Source organism: Marmota monax, unplaced genomic scaffold, assembly GCF_021218885.2.
Source record: "Marmota monax isolate L192 unplaced genomic scaffold, Marmota_monax_Labrador192_F-V1.1 WCK01_AAM20220418_F8-fsc00081, whole genome shotgun sequence".
In the NCBI taxonomy this organism is placed as follows: domain Eukaryota; kingdom Metazoa; phylum Chordata; class Mammalia; order Rodentia; family Sciuridae; genus Marmota; species Marmota monax.
This window is the reverse complement of record NW_026695234.1, coordinates 3425095-3444591: the sequence shown is the minus strand read 5'-3', so window position 1 is coordinate 3444591 and position 19497 is coordinate 3425095. Positions and strand designations below refer to the sequence as shown.

The following is a 19497-nucleotide window of genomic DNA, read 5'->3' as shown; positions in this document are numbered from 1 at the left end:
AAAGATGTCTCCAGTGGTTTATTTAAGGGGGTATATCAAAGACAGGGATAAGATTTAGGGGCAGAGTCTTGCTTTGTGGTATCTTATAGTCAGCAGGTTGATTGGCATCTTGGCAGCACATCCATCTCAGGTGCTGTATGGGACATGGCAGAGCAGGATGGAAATTCACAATGTGTCATTCCCAGATACCAGATGTTCTTATCACTAGGCTCAATGCACGGTGATTCACATGCAGCCCATGGATGGATCGCAACAGTCTATAATCTTTAAAGAAAAAAAAAATTTGAGGTTAAATTTTTTGTTGTTGTTATTGATCTAATTAGTTATACGTGACGGTAGAATGCATTTTGACACATCATACGTAAGTAAAGTATAACTTCTCATTCTTCTAGTTGTATATAATATGGAGTTACACCAGTCATGTAATCCAATATGCACATGTAATCTTATTTATATGTTTTCATTATCTTGCTCATTTAGCTAAAATGTTTTTAAAATTGGAGAGCTCAGATCTGTAGACATTTTTGCCTTGTTCTTGATCTTAGTGGAAAATATTCAATATTTTATCACTAAGTAGAATGTTGAATGTTTGTTTTTCATAGATGACCTTTATCAGTTTGGAGAAATATCCTTCTATTTACAGTTTGTGAGAAATTTTATTGTTAACAGCTATTGAATTTTGTCAAAAGTTGTTTCTGTATCTATTGAGATGATCATACAGTTATTCCTTTTTAGACTGATTTTTTGAATGTTGAACCAACCTTGCATTATTTGGATAAACCCCATTTGGTCAATATGTATTGTCTTTTAATATTGTTTTGCTAATATTTGAACAAAGATTTTTGCATCTTTGTTCATGAGAGGGATATTGTTTTTAGTTTTCTAGTAATGTCTGCCTCATTTGGTATCAGGGTAGCCATGGTCTCAGAAAATGAGTTTATAAGTGTTGTCTGTTTTCAAAAAGAGTGTGTCTTCTCCTTTAAGGGTTTATTGTTGTTTTTGTTTTTTAAGTGCTGGGAATTGAACCCAGAGCTTGGTACATGCTAAGCAAGCATTCTCCAACTGAATCCTGTTTCCTCCTTTGAATACTTACAAGAATTCACCAGTGAAGGTGAATTCATCTGAGAGTGGAGTTTTATTTGTAGAAAAATTTCTAACTCACAATTGAAATCTTCACCCCATAAGTGTATCCACTATTCTTACTTCTAGCACCACAGACTAATTGTTCAGTAAACTTTTTACTTTAGAATCATTTTAGAATAGTACTGAGAGTTTGTGTACCCCACCCTTAATTTTCCTCTTTGTTCCTCAAGTACTATAATACATCTATCAAAACTAAGAAACTGACATTGATACATTACTAGTAACTTTATTTGGATTTCATCAGCTTTTCCATTAATAGCCTCTTACTATTCCAGGATCAAATCCAGGATATCACATTGCATTTAGTTTTCGCATTTCACTGTCTTCTTGAGTGTGATAGTTTCTCAGTCTTTCTTTGACCTCGACTGTCTTGAGAATTACTGGGCAGGTAGTTTGTAGAATGTCCCCCAGTCTAGATTTGCTGCTGTTTCTTACATTAGACTAGGGTTATATAATTTTGGAAAGAATCCCACAGAGGTGAAATGCCCTTTTCATCTTTTCACATCAGGGGTACCTGATGCCCACATGACTTCACTGCTGCTGTTAATCACTACTTGGTTAAAGTACTGTTTGTTGGCCAAATTTCTTCATTTTAAAATGATTCTTTTTTTACTTTCTGTTTTTTAGAAAAAAGTTATTAAGTCTAACTCTCACACTGGGAAGCAGGAAGTATCTACATGAGATTTGAGATCTTTCTGAAAGGAAGATTTATGTCTTGCCTCTCATTTGTTTATTCAGCCATTATTTCAGTATGGACTCATGTATATTAATTCTATACTTTTAGTTCTAATCTACTGCTATGTTTCTATTTTGTTGCTTAGATCTTTTACTATTGGGACGGGTTTCAGCTTGGTGCTTGGGTGTCCCTTTCAAATGTCTTTATCTTTATTTTTTGAGCACTCCCTTACTTTATGGTACTATAAGATACGCCAGGCTCACCTTATATTTCCTTTGGCCTAGCTGTAGAATCAGCCATATCCCTAAGGAGCTATAATTTCTTTATTGAGAATTATATTTAGAAACTAAAATTGGTGCTGGATATGTTCATTACTGTTGGGATGACATTGCTTTTAGGCCTATCTGAGGGAACAGAGCTATGTTATATGTGTCTATATACTAACCCATGTATGTGCACACATGTTTCATTGTTTTTGTACCTACCTATTTGTGTGTGTGTGTGTGTGTGTGTATGTATGTATATATATTTTTAATTTATTTTTTAGTTGTAGTTTGACATAATACCTTTATTTTATTTTTATGTGGTGCTGAGGATCCAACCCAGGGCCTCGCACGTGCTAGGTGAGCGCTCTACTGCTGAGCCACAACCCCAGCCCAACATGGGCTTATTTTGATGTCTTCAATTTTAATCCAGCACCGCAGGATTCAGTCTAGTTGTCTTTCCTTGCTTTTCTGTGATTTTCATTCTGACAGTAAAAAACATTATCCATTTACTTATTTGTTCAGTCCAAACTGCCCAAGAAAAACAATTTCAGAATTATTAATCTGTACCTGTGGAGAAATAAAATTTCCAATTAGAGCCCAGTGTTTATGTACAGTATCTTTTGTCATTAGCCTTACAATTTCAAGTCAAAACACCATTAAAGGGCTGAGATTGTGGCTCAGCAGTAGTGCGCTCACCTAGCATGAGCGGGGCCCAGGTTTGATCCTTAGCACCACATAAAAATAAAGGCATTGTGTTGTGTCCATCTACACCTAAAAAATAAATATTAAAAAAAAACCCATTAAAGTTAGGGCAGCTCCTTTTTTTAAATTACCACATTTCAGTGTGCAATTATGATATACTTTTTTTTATAATGCAGTTAGTCATTTAAAGCAATACACATTTCATTTTGGGATCTTCTGACATTTGGTTGATTTTTGTTGTTGTTCAGTTAGCATTTATGGAAGTTCACTTTTCATAATGTGCAGTTCTATAGGTTTGGACAGATGCATAGTGTCATGTATCCACTGCTGTATATGTAAAACAGATTCTGCATCCCCACATGTTTCCTTGTGTATTCCCTATATAGTCAACCACTCTTCGCTTCTCTAATTCTTGGTAATTACTAATCTGTTTCCTGTCCCTATACTATACATTTTCCAGAGTATAATGTGAATGGAGCAATTCAGTATAATCATTGAATTTGTGTATGGCTTCTTTCAATTAGTAAAAATACATTTAAGATTCACCCAGGATGTGTGAATTAACAGTTCAGTATTTTTTTTGAGGGGGGGGAGGGTGTAGCAGGGATTGAACTCAGGGACACTCAACCATTGAGCCACATCCCCAGCCCTGTTTTGTATTTTATTTAAAGACAGGGTCTCACTGAGTTGCTTAGCGCCTTATTTTTGCTGAGATTGGCTTTAAACTTGTGATCCTCCTGCCTCAGCCTCTGTTGAAGGGTCTTCTGTTATATGAATGAACCATAGTTTATCTTTCCATTTTCCCATTACAGGATATCTTTGTTGCTTGCTGTTTTTATTATTTATGAGTAAAGCTGCTATAAATGTCCCTGGACAGGTTTTTGGGTAGGCATGTAAATTTTCAGATCCACTTGGATCAACACCTTAAGAGTCATATGCAGGTCATATGATGAGTCTGTATTTAACTGTTGACTGCTTTTGTTCTTATGTGGAGAAATGCAGGATGTCCTCTTTTTCATCTAGTTTCTTTCTCTTAAATTGTTTGTGATCTCTGTCTCTATTGTTGATTCATATTCTAATGTATGAAAATATCTCAATTTTAAATTCATTCTACAGATGGACAATTAGGTGGTCTCTAGGTTGGGACTATTACTAATTATGCTGTTAAGAACATTCATGGGAGGCTGGTGGTAGAGTGCTTGTCTAGCATGTGTGAGGCATTGGGTATGAGTCTCAGCACTGCATATAAATAAATGAATAAAATAAAGGTACATCAACATCTAATAAATATATGTATTTTTAAAAATTCACGTACCTGTCTTTGCATCAGCAAATGTAGACTTTTTTTCCTAAGTGTGGAATTGCTGGGCAGCTTTAGTTAATACTGCCAGACAATTTTCTATGGTGACTGAACCAATTTAAATTCTTACCAGCAGTATGTTAGGGTCCTGGTGCTCCATATCTTAGTGAATATCGTGTATATTTTCTTTCTGTCCCCCCCCCCCGCCATTTTAATATACATTTTCTTAAAGTTGAGCAGCTTTTTATATGTGTTACTGGTTATTTGGATTTTCAGGGATATTGAGAAGGTTTAAAGTTCCTTCTGGTCTCTGAAAATGTTGGGTTTGGAAGTAGGGGTGGGTTCCATTTAAAAAGATAGTAAGAGAAACAGTGTCCTTGAGGATAGTCAAGTTTTAATCAAGGCAAGGAAGTTGAAGTGCATACTATAAAGAAATTGAGAATGTAAAACTATTTGGTTTGTTATGAAAGAGTTCTAGGGTACTCAGAGAAACAGTTTAGTGGAGAGAGGAGTAGTGGCAGATTTTGTTAGACGAGGGGTGTTACATGTTTAACAGGTAACTCAAATTTTGTTTGGTGACTTATGATGATAAAGATGTTGAGATATGAAATAGGTTGACTTCAAATTCTAAACTGACATGTGGATTGAAATTGCTTTATCTATGTAGGCTAACAGATGTTTTAACCTATGGGGAACTTCATGACTCTTAGATGGGCTCCTCAGAAAGTGCTAAGCATCAGAGGAGCAGAAGACTGCAGGATTGGTGGTAGAAATCTGTTGATATCAGTAGTCAGTAATCTAGTCTGACTTGTTTCTTTTTTTTTTCTCTTTTAAATTTGTTTTAATTAGTTACACATGACAGTACAATGATCTTGACATATCATACATTTGAATCAGATGGGGTATAATTTCTCATTTTTCTGAGTGTGCAGGGTTGTAGAATCATTTTGGTCATACAGTCATATATATATATATATATATATATATATATACACACAGCAATAATAATGTCTATTTTATTCTCTGTCCTTCACTCCCCCCCTTCCCTGCCCCTCCACTCCCATCACTTCTCTCTACCCAATCTAATGTGACACACTTCTTTTTTTTTTTTTTTCCTCACATCATCATATGTGTATTCTGTATAACATTGAGGGTCTCCTTCCATCTTCCATGCAATTCCCCTTCTCCCTCCCCTTCCCTCCCACCTCTCTTCCCTATTTAGTGGTAATCTTCTTCTCATGCTCTTCCTCCCTACTCCATTTTGAGTCACCCCCCCCCCCTTATATCAGAGAAAACATTCGGAATTTGTTTTTTGGGGATTGGCTAACTTCGCATAATCTTCTCTAATGCCATCCATTTCCCTGCAAATGCCATGATCTTGTTATTTTTTAGTGCTGAGTAATATTTCATTGTATATAAATGCCACATTTTTTTAAATCCATTCATCCATTGAAGGGCATCTAGGTTGGTTCCACAGTCTAGCTATTGTGAATTGTGCTGCTATAAACATTGATGTGGCTGTGTCCCTATAGTATGCTGTTTTTAGGTCTTTGGGGTATAGTCTGAGAAGAGGAATAGCTGGGTCAAATGGTGGTTCCATTCTCAGCTTTCCAAGGAATCTCCATACTGCTTTCCAAATTGGCTGCACCAATTTGCAGTCCCACCAGCAATGTATGAGTGTACCTATTTCCGAGCATCCTCGCCAGCACTTGATGTTGTTTGATTCATAATGGCTGCCATTCTCACTGGAGTGAGATGGTATCTTAGAGTAGTTTTAATTTGCATTTCTCTGATTGCTAGAGATGGTGAGCATTTTTTCATGTATTTGTTGATTGATTGTATATCCTCTTCTGAGAAATGTCTGTTCAGGTCTTTGGCCCATTTGTTGATTGGGTTATTTGTTTTATTGTTTAACTTTTTGAGTTCTTTGTATACCCTAGAGATTAGAGCTCTATCAGAAGTGTGAGGGGTAAAAATTTGTTCCCAGGATGTAGGCTCCCTATTCACCTCACCACACATTATTTCTCTTGCTGAGAAAAAACTTTTTAGTTTGAATTCATCCCATTTGTTGATCTTGGTTTTAACTCTTGTGCTATAGGTGTCTTATTAAGGAATTTGGGGCCTGACCCCATGTGATGAAGATTAGGCTTGTTTCTTTAGCAGATCAAGGCTGTTTTCTTTAATCACTAACTACTAATTTATTAAGTACTTAAACCATAAGTTCATGAAATCAATTTTTTTTTAGAGAGAGAGAGGGAATTTTTAAATATTTATTTTTCTTTAGTTTTTGGCGGACACAACATCTTTATTTGTATGTGGTGCTGAGGATCGAACCCAGCGCTGCGCGCATGCCAGGCGAGCGCGCTACCGCTTGAGCCACATCCCCAGCCCAGTAAATCAATTTTTTAATATTGCCCAGTGAACATTATTTTGAAGATCTTAAAGATATATAGAAAAGTACATATGTATAAATGCACAGATATATTTTTTTCCTAAAACAAACTACATTTGTCAAGATGTGGTTTCCTTGGAAGCTGATTCTTAATACATCACTATAGTTCTGAGGTCCTGTGAATTCCTTTATAAAGTCACAGAATCTTCGGTTATTATTTATGTATGTTAGCTAAATTATTGGAATTTAACTTGAAATTAGGTTTAGTTACTTGTTCCAAGGAATATGTTTCATAAAACAAAGCCTATTTTTCCATTCATTACTAATATATTTATCCCAGAAATTACATGCAGTGCATGTCAAATTGCCAAGCTGGGTTGATGCTGCAGAAAAGGAAAGTAGAGGCTAATGAGTTTTCCTAGTATGGCAATGCATTTATTAGAGAACAGTGTTTGAGGCAGATTACTGTTTTTAACAAAATTACAGGGTTTGTAGGGATTAGATTGAATGAGTGTGTCTCTTACCACCCTCCTTCTATTGTAAGTGGCAAGTATTCTAGTTAAGGAAGTGCTAGGCATGGTAATGCCTGGGGCAGAGTTAGAGACCTGGGAAGATTTACAACAATCAAACACAAACAGACAGAATAGCATGAAGAAATTTCAATCCTCCCAGCCTTGCTTACAAACTTAATTAGACTTATTGGGGCAGAAAATACCCCCTCCCCCCATTTTTATCTGTTTCTCTTCCACTCCCACCTTCTATCCCAGATTCTTTTGAAGAGGTCATACTACCAACAAAAGGGGACCTCCCCACCCCCCAAATGCTAACATTTGGTTTATTTGGCTTTAGGGAAAGGAGCATTAATGATAACAAATTTTTAAGATATTTGAGAGACTCCATTTTATGTACTCAGGAAATTTCACATTTAAAAATCATACTATATTCAGAATCAAAATTGCTTTTGTAGCTCTATAATTAGATCTTCCGGAAGTATTTTTAATTGGGAGTTGTTTGGCCTGCTCTCTTAAAAAACTGTCAGCTGAATTTTAACTTTCTCTGTCATTTATGTGTGTTTTATGGTATAATCTAGGGAAATATATGTGGATGCTATTCTCTGCCTTTCCATTAGCTGTGCTGTGTTGGGCTTCAGATGATGATGGTAGATGATTGGGGGTGGGAGAAGAGGTGGGGTTTCTTCTTATCATCCCTCTGTGGTCAGTAAAATTATCCGACAAATGCCTTTCAAAGGATGTGGAATGTATGTATAAAGGAAAAGCCTAGGATTGCTAAGGGAGTGGTGTGTTTGGTGAGGATTTCATTCTCTACTCCATGGAAACAAGCCTTTTGAGCTTCTACTCGTCTGCTGATTTGTCTGGTGATCCAGGTAATCTATAGCAGTCTTTGTTTTCTTGGTCATATATGAAATGTGGCAAAATGGTAGAAAAATAGCTTCAGTGAAAGGGATGTACCTATAACAGAAATGAAATTAAACAAGGAAAAGGATATCTTTACATAATTCATTATTATTTCTTACAATAGCTTTTTAAACACTCCCTTCCCCGTTATTTTAAAAAAGCCTATTTGACCTAAAGGAAGAAAATTCCTAGTTTTGAAAACCCATGCCTTAATTGCTTAGCCTGAGAACAAAGGTTTTAACATACAGCATTGCAGGAATATCTTTATTCAGAAGGATAGGAAGCAGCATCCTTCTATTAACCTTTTTAGAACTGAACTGGCATAATGGCTCTTGAGTCTTAGCTGGGGACTTTGACTTATTATTCTGTGAATTGTGATTTAATTATCTCAAGCTTCGGGATGATTGTTTCCCTTTGATGCCCAAGGGACCATGATTGGGACATGGGGGGCAGGGATTCATCTTTGAGTGGGGGAAGGGAGTGTTTTTACAGAGTAATCTTCCTGATTTTTTTTCCATTTGAAACTAAATTAAAATATATAATAATTTGGAAAAGGTTATATCCATAGCACCAAGTGTTCTTTTATTAATTTGAATTATTTTGTCCTTTATTCAGTTGGTGATATTTTTGCTCATCAACTAAAATGCTGATTGTAAATATGAAGAAGCTGCTGAAAAGCTCTGATGGCATCAGAATTGCATTCTACCCCTGTACTCCCCATTACATCTGTAAATAGAGGAGCTGAGGCATGAATGTGAATAATAGAAGTGATACAAAATGCTTTTCTCCAAAGGTGTTTTTCATAGAGGAAGTGATTTTTGGTGGACAGAAGGACAAGACTATAATTTATAAAATTAAAATGTTTATTTAGTGCTGCAGACTTTCCTGCAGACAGGTTGAAAACATTTGAACCATATTATAAAGCTTTATTAATTATCTCTATCACATTGATATGAATTATCATACTGTTTGTTGCATTTTTAAAACTGGATGACCTTAAGAAGTAAATTTACATGCTTATTGATATTGAGCATTTACATTATGCTAGGTACCTTAGATGTATACAAGTTTTATAGTCTAGTAGAGGTATCAAGAAACTCATGCAGATGATATACCATTTTGGTGCTAAAGTATTGGTTATATGTTTATGTACTGACATGTAGGTGTTTTATATAAGCTGCTATATTTATTCCTCATAACAATCAAGTACAAAATTATCCTCATCTTCTTTAATAGATGAGAAAATTTAATTTTAAGAGGATAAAGTAATTTATCATTAGTAACAAAGCCATGAAGTGGAATAGTCTAGGACAGTCAGACTCAGAGCTCATTCCATTGTATATATGCACAGATTAAAGCATTTTATCACCTTTATTTGACCTCACAGTAATGTCGGTGGAGTGACCAGAGGTAGGGATCCTAGTCTCTGCCAAAAACTGAGTGACTGAGTAAATTATTTAGAATTATCTATAAAGTGTGAGGGTTGAACAAGTTAATGTAAAATTCAGTTATAACATTATATAATATGTGCCTATGGAAACAAGTATTGCTGCTTTAGAGTTTTTATTTATTTATTTATAAATATATTTTAGTTGTTGATGGGCCTTTATTTTATTTATACGCGGTGCTGAGATTCGAACCCAGGGCCTCACACATGCCAGGCAAGCACTCTACCACTGAGCCACGATCCCAGCCCCATAGAGTTTTTATTATAAATATATTTAGTTTCTATTACTGATCTTTTATAACTTGCTCTGATTTCTTTGGGTAGAGAGAGGGGATAACTGGGATGCAGTCATCTTCTAACATATTGCATACAACATATGTTTAATCATCAAGATCATTATTGTCTATGGTTTTCCTTCTTCCTTTTCCCAAATATATCACAAGGACCTAGAGTGGTGCCTGACTACATAGTGTGCAGTTATAGATTGGTAGAATATATAAATGACTCAATACTGTTTTAACAATAGAAGATTCTCTTGGGCCTAAAATTATTCATCTTACTATTGCAACGATCCTTTATGGCATTAATGTGTATAAAAATCTTGAAAAGAAGAAAGCCTATAAAACAAGTTTAGTCAAGTAATCTTAAGTTTGCTATACAAAATTATTGCAGCTTTGTAACTTGATAACCATGTATTTATCTATTATTGTGTTTAATGAATTACTAATACATTATTAGATGCTTTCATTATGCCAGGAAAAGCACAGTAACAAAGTTCCCTTTTGGCAAATTTACCTGTTGATTTATGTATACTCTCAAATCCTTTTAAATTTATAATGGGTTGAAAATATTCAGACCGTAGAGTCTTTTACTCATAAGATGCTTCATGAAGAATAACATAAAGTTTCTCTAACTGTTGATGAACATTTGGATTGTTTCAAGTTTTATACTGTTAGTATCAGTTACTATAGCTGGATGAGGTGGTGAACACCAGTAATCCCTGAGACTCAGGAGATTGAGGCAGGAGGATTGCAAATTTGAGGCCACCTCAGCAGTGTATTGAGGCCCACCTGTAGTAAGTCTTAAAATTAAGTAGTTTTAGTTATCCAACTTTGTTCTTATTTTTCAAGATTGTTGGTTCTCCCAAGATGTTTTCATTTCCATATGAACTTTAGAATCAGCTTGTCAGTTTCTTTCAAGAAAGCCTTTTGGGATTTTGATTGGAAAGGTATTGAATCTGTTGATCAGTCTGGGGATAATGATATCTTACAGTAATGATTTTTCAATTTGCAAATATGGCACCTCTATTTAGGTCTTAATTGTTCTCAGCCATGTCTTTAAGTTTTCAGTATACAAGTCTTACACATATTTTGTTAGATTTCTCTCTAAATATTTAATATTTTTGCTATTATAAATGAATTTTTCTTTTTGTTTATTGCTAGTATGGAAATAATAACTGATTTAAAAAAAATTTTAGTTGTAGATGGACAGCATGCCTTTATTTGTTTAGTTTTTGATGTGGTGCTAAGGATCGAACTGCCTCAGCCCCTACAACTGATTATTGATCTCATGTCTTGCAACCTTGCTAAATGCGTTAATCATAATTTTTTGTTTACATAAGGTTTTCTGTAAAAACCATTATTTAGTCTGTGAATAGAGACAGTTTAATTTCTTCCTTTCCAATCTGTATGCCTTTATTTTTATGGCTTTATTACACTGGCTAGAATGGCACAGTATTGAGTAAAAGTGAAGAGACAACACTGTGCTATTCCTGATTATAGAGAAAAAGCATTCAGTTTTTCACCATTAAGTGTGATGTTAACTGTAGTTTTTTTGTTGTTGATAGTTTTTTTTTTTCTTGTTGAGCTTCTTATGAATGTTTACTGGAAGGACTAGAAATATAGATTGTAATGAAGTAAAAATCTTATAAAAGAGAAGATTACATTTACATTTGTTTAAGAGAGACCTTCAGAGTAATTTACAATATAATACTCTTTTAAATGGGTAAATTCTCCCACTCCCAATTTTTTGCATTGCCAAAGAAGTCATAACTAAACATTTTCAATATTTTTTTTTGTGCTATGTAACAGTTGTGACATAAATTTGAATTTAAAATACTTTATAAGAACACAGGGAAGTAGAAACTATAGGTATATGATAAGAACTTTTAAACTTGTTTTCTTAAGTTTATAAATTTTTATGATTCCATAAAAATATGAGTAAAGTCATATAACTTTAGAAGGATTTCAGATTTGGTCTATCCTTTATACTTTACGGATGATGTTAAGTATATTTTCTAGGGAAATCTTTTTTATTATTTGTCTTGCCACATTGATGTCATCCAAATCTGAATTTCCAGATCAGATCTCTCCCCTAAATTCAAGTCCTTAATAGATAACTCCACCAGTGTCCTACAGGGACCTTGACAGACAAAACTTTTCTCCCAATCCTGCTCTTGCATTTCTTTTCCTGCTGAGTAGCATAGTAAAATGTTTTATCATCTAACCCTGATCCTGGGAGTTCCTTTTTCTTCTTCATTTTTCTAAGTCTACTGGAGGTTCAGTGCTTATTTCCATAATATTCTTTATTATATTTATCCCTTTTTCTTGTTAACCCTGATTTTGCTCTCATTTAGTTCATCATTTAAAAAAAAAAAAAACCTGTACTATTATAATTTTCTAATTGGTTTCCCTTCCACCATTTTCCTGTGTTACTCACCCATTCTCTATGCTGTTTGCATGTGTAAAATCCAGATGGGATCATATTACTGCCTGGTTTAAAACCTGTCAGTATGCCTGTATTGTCTTTAGTAGTGATTATTTGGAGGAGGGATGTTATGGACCTATGTTGAGTCTCTCCAGAAACTCCTTAATCCCCAGCCCTAACCTCAAGGTTCAGGGGTTCTTTTTACATACCAAAATTTAAATTCTTTGTATGGTCTATTGACCTGAATTGATTGTATTACTGCTTATTTCTCTATACATCTTTAGGCTCCAACTGCCCAATTCTGATACTGCAGTAATACTGAGCTACTTGCATTTTCTCCAAACACATAGTCATGCAATTCTCCCTTTTTAGAATATTTGCTTGTCTTCTTCCTTGGTTGAATTATTAATTTTTATAGAGTTATTTTAAGAGCTGTTCCATGTGCGTGGTTTTTACTATGTGCTTATAGAACTGTCTGATGATACAGACTAACATGAAACACAAGTATAGGATGTGGTAGGTAGTATTAAAAAAGAGAATAGGATAATTATGGGAGATGATAACAGGAGGGCTCTAACTCAGATTGGGGAGCATAGAGAAAAGGTCTTTCTGAACTAGCAAGCTTTAAGGGCAGGGAAAGAGTCCTAGATAGACCAGCATGAGAGAGATCCTGTTGGGGGATGGAATGCATGTGAGGCAGTAAAGGAAGGCCACTATGGCTAAAGCATAGTCAGTGAACAGGAGAGTGATAGTTGGGGTTAGAAAGGTAATGAGAGCTATATTTGGCCCTTGTATCTCATATTTGTAAGTGCAGTAGAAAGCTGTTGAAGGAAATTTAAACAGGAGAGAGACACAAGGTTTGTGTTTTGAAATTGTATGATCACTATATGGAAAAATGAATTGGAGGATGTATGCAAGAATAGAAGGGGCAAGACCTGTAAACTATTGCAATAGGCTAGGCCTGACAAGGTGAATAGTTCTAAGCTAGCAATGGAAACTGTCAGAAAAAGATATATTTGAGATATGTATTAAGGATAAAATAATTTCATTATGATGGCAAATCACCAGGAACATACAGAAAAGTTTTATTTATTCTTGTGTCTTCAGACTTTAGAGAGTACCTGATATGGTGTTCTATAATTATTGTTGGATAGATGGAGAGAGGGTATTAGATATGGGTACTGAGGGAGAGAAAGATGTCAGTAATGATTTCTAGATTCTTATCTAGGTCAGCTGAGTGGATGGTGGTCTACTTATTGAGATAGAAAATCAGTTTTGGGGGACAAAGTAAGGATTTAGTTTTGAATTTATTGAATTTGAGATGCCATGCTGTATCTAAATGAATATACCCAGAATGCTACTGGCTTGAGCCTAGAATGCTGCTGGTATGAACTCAGAAAACAGAACAAGTCTAACTGCCCATGTTCGTATCCATTCTTTCATTACACACTTATTTCTTGAGTACCTAATCCTTAGCACCATCCTAGAATATAGTGGTGAGCCAGAGGACCCTGCTGTTATATTCCAGTGGGGTGGATGAGAGTATAGGGAGATGCCAGACTCTCATTTTTTAAAAAAACCATTTGTCAAGTACCTACTTTGTACAGATGTACCAAATGGGGTATAGTGAGGGTACAAAGTTAAGACAAGTTCTCTCTTGAGAAAGCACTAGTGTTTTGCTAGATGAGGTGGAGATAGCTTTTGTTAAAAGTATTTTGTTTATTGGTATCTGTATGGTACTCGATCCAGTGCTTACCCTCAATCCTTTTACCGTAACTTCTATATTCTTAAGTTATTTTGATTGAGTCTTATTGTATGGATTTTTATCTTCGAGTCCCCCCCCCCCAATCTCTGAGAAGGGCTGTGGCTGCTTCATTTCCTTCTCTGAGTATTTCTTATATTGCTGTTTCCAGTATGAAAAAAAAAAAAAGTTGAGGGCGAAAGTAAAAAGAAGAAGAAAAAAAAGAAAGAAATTTTAGACATTGTTATCATCATTTTCTCATATTTGAGTCTTCTGGCATGTTAGTAAGTCTTTATGGAGAAATATTGAGACCAGCTTAATATTTCCCTCTTGCACATGACTCCTCCTCCTACTCCTCTCCCTTCTTGCTCCTCCCTCTTCTCCCCCCTCTTCTCCCCTCCTTCCTCCTTCTTCATGCTCATATAGCTCTTTATTTTAAAATCTTAAGTTTTCATAACTTAAGCAGTGTATATGTTAGCATTGATTGTTTTGTATCTGTTTTTCTAGGACACAGTGTGCCCTTTCAATCTTCAGAATCAAATCATTTTGTAGTTTTTGGAATTTTTCTCTATTATTTTTGCAAATTTATTTTTATTTCCTATAAAACACAATATTTAAGACTTTCGAGCTATAAGGTCTGGGTTTACATCTTACCTTCTCTGCTTATTCATTGACGTTGGACAATTTCCTTAATCTTTTTGTGTCTTAGTTTATTCAATTACAAGATAGGGATAATAATAGTACTTAACATTAAATGAGGTAATATATGTAATGCAGGTATAATAGTAATATGTTAAGTGCTCACTGTTAGCTGTTATTACTAACTATGTCATTTTTCTGTTGTTCTTTTTTGTCAATTTACAAATAGCAAAATGCTTGAGGACACATTGTTTTCTGTGTTATGAGTTGGTGACAGTTTCCCTTTCCACATCTTATCTACTTTACCTCCAGAAGCATACTAAATCTTGAAGTGTGCCAGTTCTGGATCTTTACAATCTACACACCTCCATATGCCTTCTGAATCCAAGGATAGTTGGCATCTGCATTTCAGGTCTGTGATCCTTATGTTTAGGGAGTTGTGTTTCCTGTCAAAATCTACCAGGACTTCCTTGATCTTGATCCACAACTTAATAGATTTGGCAAGTATGTTTTGTAGTTAGTGTTTTGAGGTTTTAATAATGTCCTTCTTTCTTTAAAGATTAGTTTTTCCCCTTCTAATTTTGCTTTTAGACTTGATTAAAAGTAATTTAATCTGTATTTAGGAGCCAGTAGTTTTCTGTTCAGGTAGAAGTATGTTTGTCTTCGGATGTATAGCTGGCAAGTTGCCCATCTAGTAAATTAGATATTAACTGAATTCTCTACTGAGTTTTGGGATGTGGAAATGCAGATTCTGTAGCACTGGGAGATGAAATGCCTTGTAATTATTACTAAATCTAATTTTATGACTTCTACTTATGTAAAAACATTGGGTTAACTATAAAAAATTACCCAAAGGGAAGTCAGTAATATCTGTTGTAAGGTGGTTGCCCAGATGTGAAGAGTAGGGGTTCTAGTTAAACAGTGAGGTTTTAAATCCAAGCTCCTTCATCTGCTAGTTAGTAAATTATAGTTACTTAATCTTTTGGAACTTCACATTTCTCTTCTATAAAATCAGGCTAAAAATAACACCTATTTCACAACATTATTATTAGAGTTAAAAGAACTAATACATAGACAGTATTTAAAGTAGAGACCCTGAAGTACTCAAGTAAACTACTCAATTTTTAACTATTATTGTCATGGCTTTATTTTTTTTATGCATTCTTATTATGGATACTGAATGGTATGTGTTTGGAGCAGTCAGCCTTTCATAATTTTGGACTCAAACGTAGCTTGAAGCTTTGGAGTGTTTTTCAACTAATCATTCTTAAATCATTGAGTATTTTTCAGAAACACGAAGCCCAGAAAAAAATGGCACAGCTTGTTGTATTTTTCTTTATCTCTATAATTTATGCTTATTATAGCCTGTTTTTCTCCTCTTCCTATGTAAGTTAAGCAGAATAAGAATTAAGAAACCTGTGTTTTGATGATGAGCTCATTTTAATTAGGGTTTAAGCTCTGATAGAAAATAGAGTTCCCTTAATGGTGAATTTGGTCGCTTCCCATCCTCCACCCTCCTAGGAAGACTTTTTTTCAGGAACTGAATAGCTCTATCTAGCAGGGTCTTCCTGCCTTTGGCAGTGGAACCATACAAAGGCCACATTGAGCATAGCTGCTGGGGAAACCCTTTTTCCTTTTCTGGCCTGTAAATGCTGTTCTGTTTCTGTGAAAAGCCCTGACATCAGCTCTTGGAAAAATCCAAATACTTGTGTTAGAACAGGGCAAATCACTTGCCTGGGCAGAGATTAATAGCTGAACTATACTTCTAAGTTTATCAAATACCTCCCAGTTGTGTCACACTTTTTAAAAAATATTAAATCTGTGAGACATTATCTAGAGAAATTGATGTAGGCATTATCTAGAGAAATTGATGTAGAAAGGACAACATAACAGCTACCCCTCATTCTTTGCTAATTTCTCTTTAATTTAGTCTTTTTTTCATGAATATGATCTACCTTGAAGATAATGTAGAATTCTTGCTTGAGAGATCAGAGAAGTGAAAGAATCTGTCAATATTACACACTTTATGCTGTGTTCTCTATATATTAGGTACTTGGTAAGTATTTGATGACATTTGGGGTAAAATACGTTGTTACTGTAAACAAGACTGAACCTGACTTTCTTAGTGTTCAAAGCTGTGTGATACGAAGGTTTATCCATCTATTAGTGTTCCTTTAAGACAAAATGAGACCATAATTAAAATTCTCTAGTGGTTTTCTACTATATTATGAATAAAATCTGAACTTGTTTTCATGATATACACATTCTTACATTTTTCTGGCCCCTCATTTGACTATTACTCTTTTTGATCATTCTCTCCACTAAAGCCACCGTGGACTTTGTATTTCTCAAATATTCTGCTGCTTATCGTTTGTAACCATGGGCAAGCTTTTTCCATTACCTATAACTCTCCCGTCCCTGATCTTCTCAGGGTTTGGTCCTTCACCTCATTTGGGTTTCAGAGGTCTTCTTTGAATAAACTGAATTACCCCATATAGTTACAGTCACATCTTTTTAATTTTTCTCATATCACTTATCACTATTTGAAATTCTTTGATACAGTTGTTTACTTGCTTACAATCTGTCTTCTTCCTATAGACTATAAGTGTCTTGAGAGCAAGGGCCTTCCTTATCTCTGCACTGCTAAATAGCCTCCAGTGTCTAGAACAGTGCCTGGCACAGAGTGGCATCTGTGTCACTTAGTATGCGTTTAGCTGCCTGTAATAGGAAACCAAGTCAAACTGATTTAAGTATAACACATTTACTGGCTCACGTAAAAAGGACGTCCAGAAGTAGGCTTTAGGAGTTTTTGATTTAGTGGTTTAACTATGTCAAGGGTCCAGTCATTTTCTATCTTTTTATCAGTATCAACTTTGTACTAAACTAGTCTTTAAGGATGAATATTAAGAGTACAGAAGTTACTTTCATAGATGCTTCCAGTGAATATACTTTCTAATCTTATTGCTTCTTTCTGAACCAGTCACTTATTGAAGGATAGAATCACCATTAGACCAAAAAATTGTTGTTGCAAATGGGATCAGCTCCCCTTGAGTCATCTTGGCTTTGAGGGGAGTGGTAGATAATTAAAAAAAAAATAGGAGTTTGCTTAGGAAGGCTGTGGTTTCTAGATCAGAAATTATTTATATCCCATGTAATTCTTAATGAAAATTTCTTGAATAAATGAATTCATATGGTAAATGTATTGAATTAAGTATATTCTGAACATTGCACTATACTAGTTAATTAGAACACAAAATCAAATAGAACATGGTTCATGTCTTCAGATAATTTAGTAAGTCAGACTAATTAATAGAGTATTCAAATTGTTTTAAAAATCAATTAATTGATTTACATAATCTTTTAAAAAGGCAAAAAGAGAGAAAAGGGGAAACAAAGAACAGGTAAGACAAATAAAAAACTAATAGCAAAATTATAGACTTAAACTAGACATATCAGTAATCTCATTTAAGGTGGTCTAAACACCCTAATTAAAAGGCAGAGAGTATAAGATTGAAGTAATGAAGCTCAACATACACTGCTCTCAAGAATCGTTACCTTAAAATAAAGACACACATGGTTTAAAAGTAAAATAATGGAGAAAGATATGTCATATTGACATAAATCAAAGGAAAACTGGAGAACTAAAGTGACTATATTAATATCAGATAAAGTAGCTTTAAGAGCATAGACTGTTACTTGGAATGAAAACATCATTCCATAATGATAAAAAGGATCAATTTAAAAAGAAAACATAATAACATTTCTAAACCTTTATATACCTTGTAACAGCTTCAAAACTAACAAAGGCAATTAGACAAATCTGCCATCATTGTCATATTGCCAGAGATTTCACTATCAATAATTGATAGAAATAACTAAACTCAGAAAGGACATAAAATAGTTAAACAATATTGTTGATCAGTTTGATCTAATTACATCGTTGGAACATTCCAGCCAACAACATAATACATTTTTTTCTTATTGAGAGGGTGCGTGGAATATTCGCTGAGATGGCATATTTGGGGCTATAAATAAGTTTCAGTAAATTTAAAGAATTCAGGTCATACAAAAATATGTTTTCTGATTTCTGTGGAATTAAATTAGAGATCAATAAAAGAAAGATCTCTGGAAAAATCTACAAATATTTAGAATTTAAATAACACAATTCTAAATTATCCCAGGGTCAAAGAAGAAATCAAAAAGGGAAATAGGAAAGTATTTTGTATCGAATGAAAATGAAAATACAACAAATCAGAATTTGAAAACACAATACATCAGAATTTGTGGGGTGCCGCTAAAGCACTACATAGAAATTTATAGACATTAAACACCTATTAGAAAGAGGGAAGGTCTAAAATCAGTGACATCAACTTCCATTTAAGAAACTACAAAAAGAAGAGCAAGTTTAAACCAAAGTAAACACAAGAAAAGAATTAATAAAGATTAGAGCAGGAGTCAAAGAAAAAGAACACAGAGAAACAATAGAGAAAATTAACCTAAAACCTTGTTCTTTAAACATGATTAATAAAATTATTAAACCTTTAGCCAGGCTGATCAAGAATAAAAGTGAGAAGGCAAACATTACCAACATCAGGAATGAAAGAAAAGATTCATGGCACAGATTCCATAGATATTAAAAGGACAGTAGTGAACATTATGAATGACTTTATGCTAGTAAATTGTTTAGATGGAGTATGGTTGGGAATTTTATAAATTCCAACTATATATTATAATATGTAAGTACATAAATATACCTATGTATATTGTATATACATAGATATGAAAAATACAAAAAAACCTATACTGTACTGTGTGTACATATATATTATATAATATGTGTTATATAATATATGTTATATTACACACACACACACACATACATATACATATCTACCATGTAAGGTTTAACCTATGTGTATAAGGTTGGTTTGATACTGCAAACAGTTTGAGTCAATCTAAGTAAATTAGTTGTAGATGGTAGGAACTAGTTTGCTCACTCAGGGAAGGTGAACCAGGGAAGACAAACCCTGTGGTACTGGATTAGAATCAAATATCAGTATGAACTTATAT

At 34.4% G+C, this 19497-nt stretch overlaps 1 protein-coding gene across 10 annotated transcripts in view; it reads left to right on the top strand.

Annotated features, from left to right (window-relative positions):
- Positions 1-19497, top strand: part of Arhgef12 (Rho guanine nucleotide exchange factor 12) — a 159005-nt gene that overhangs the window by 50715 nt on the left and 88793 nt on the right. Inside the window, exon 1 of one of the 10 annotated variants that reach the window (XM_058577127.1) lies at positions 7672-7863. The exons of the other annotated variants lie outside the window; for them this stretch is intronic. The gene's annotated coding sequence lies outside the window, so the exon portion shown is untranslated. Of the gene's footprint in view, positions 1-7671; positions 7864-19497 lie in introns of those variants that run through there. 10 annotated transcript variants of the gene reach the window in all.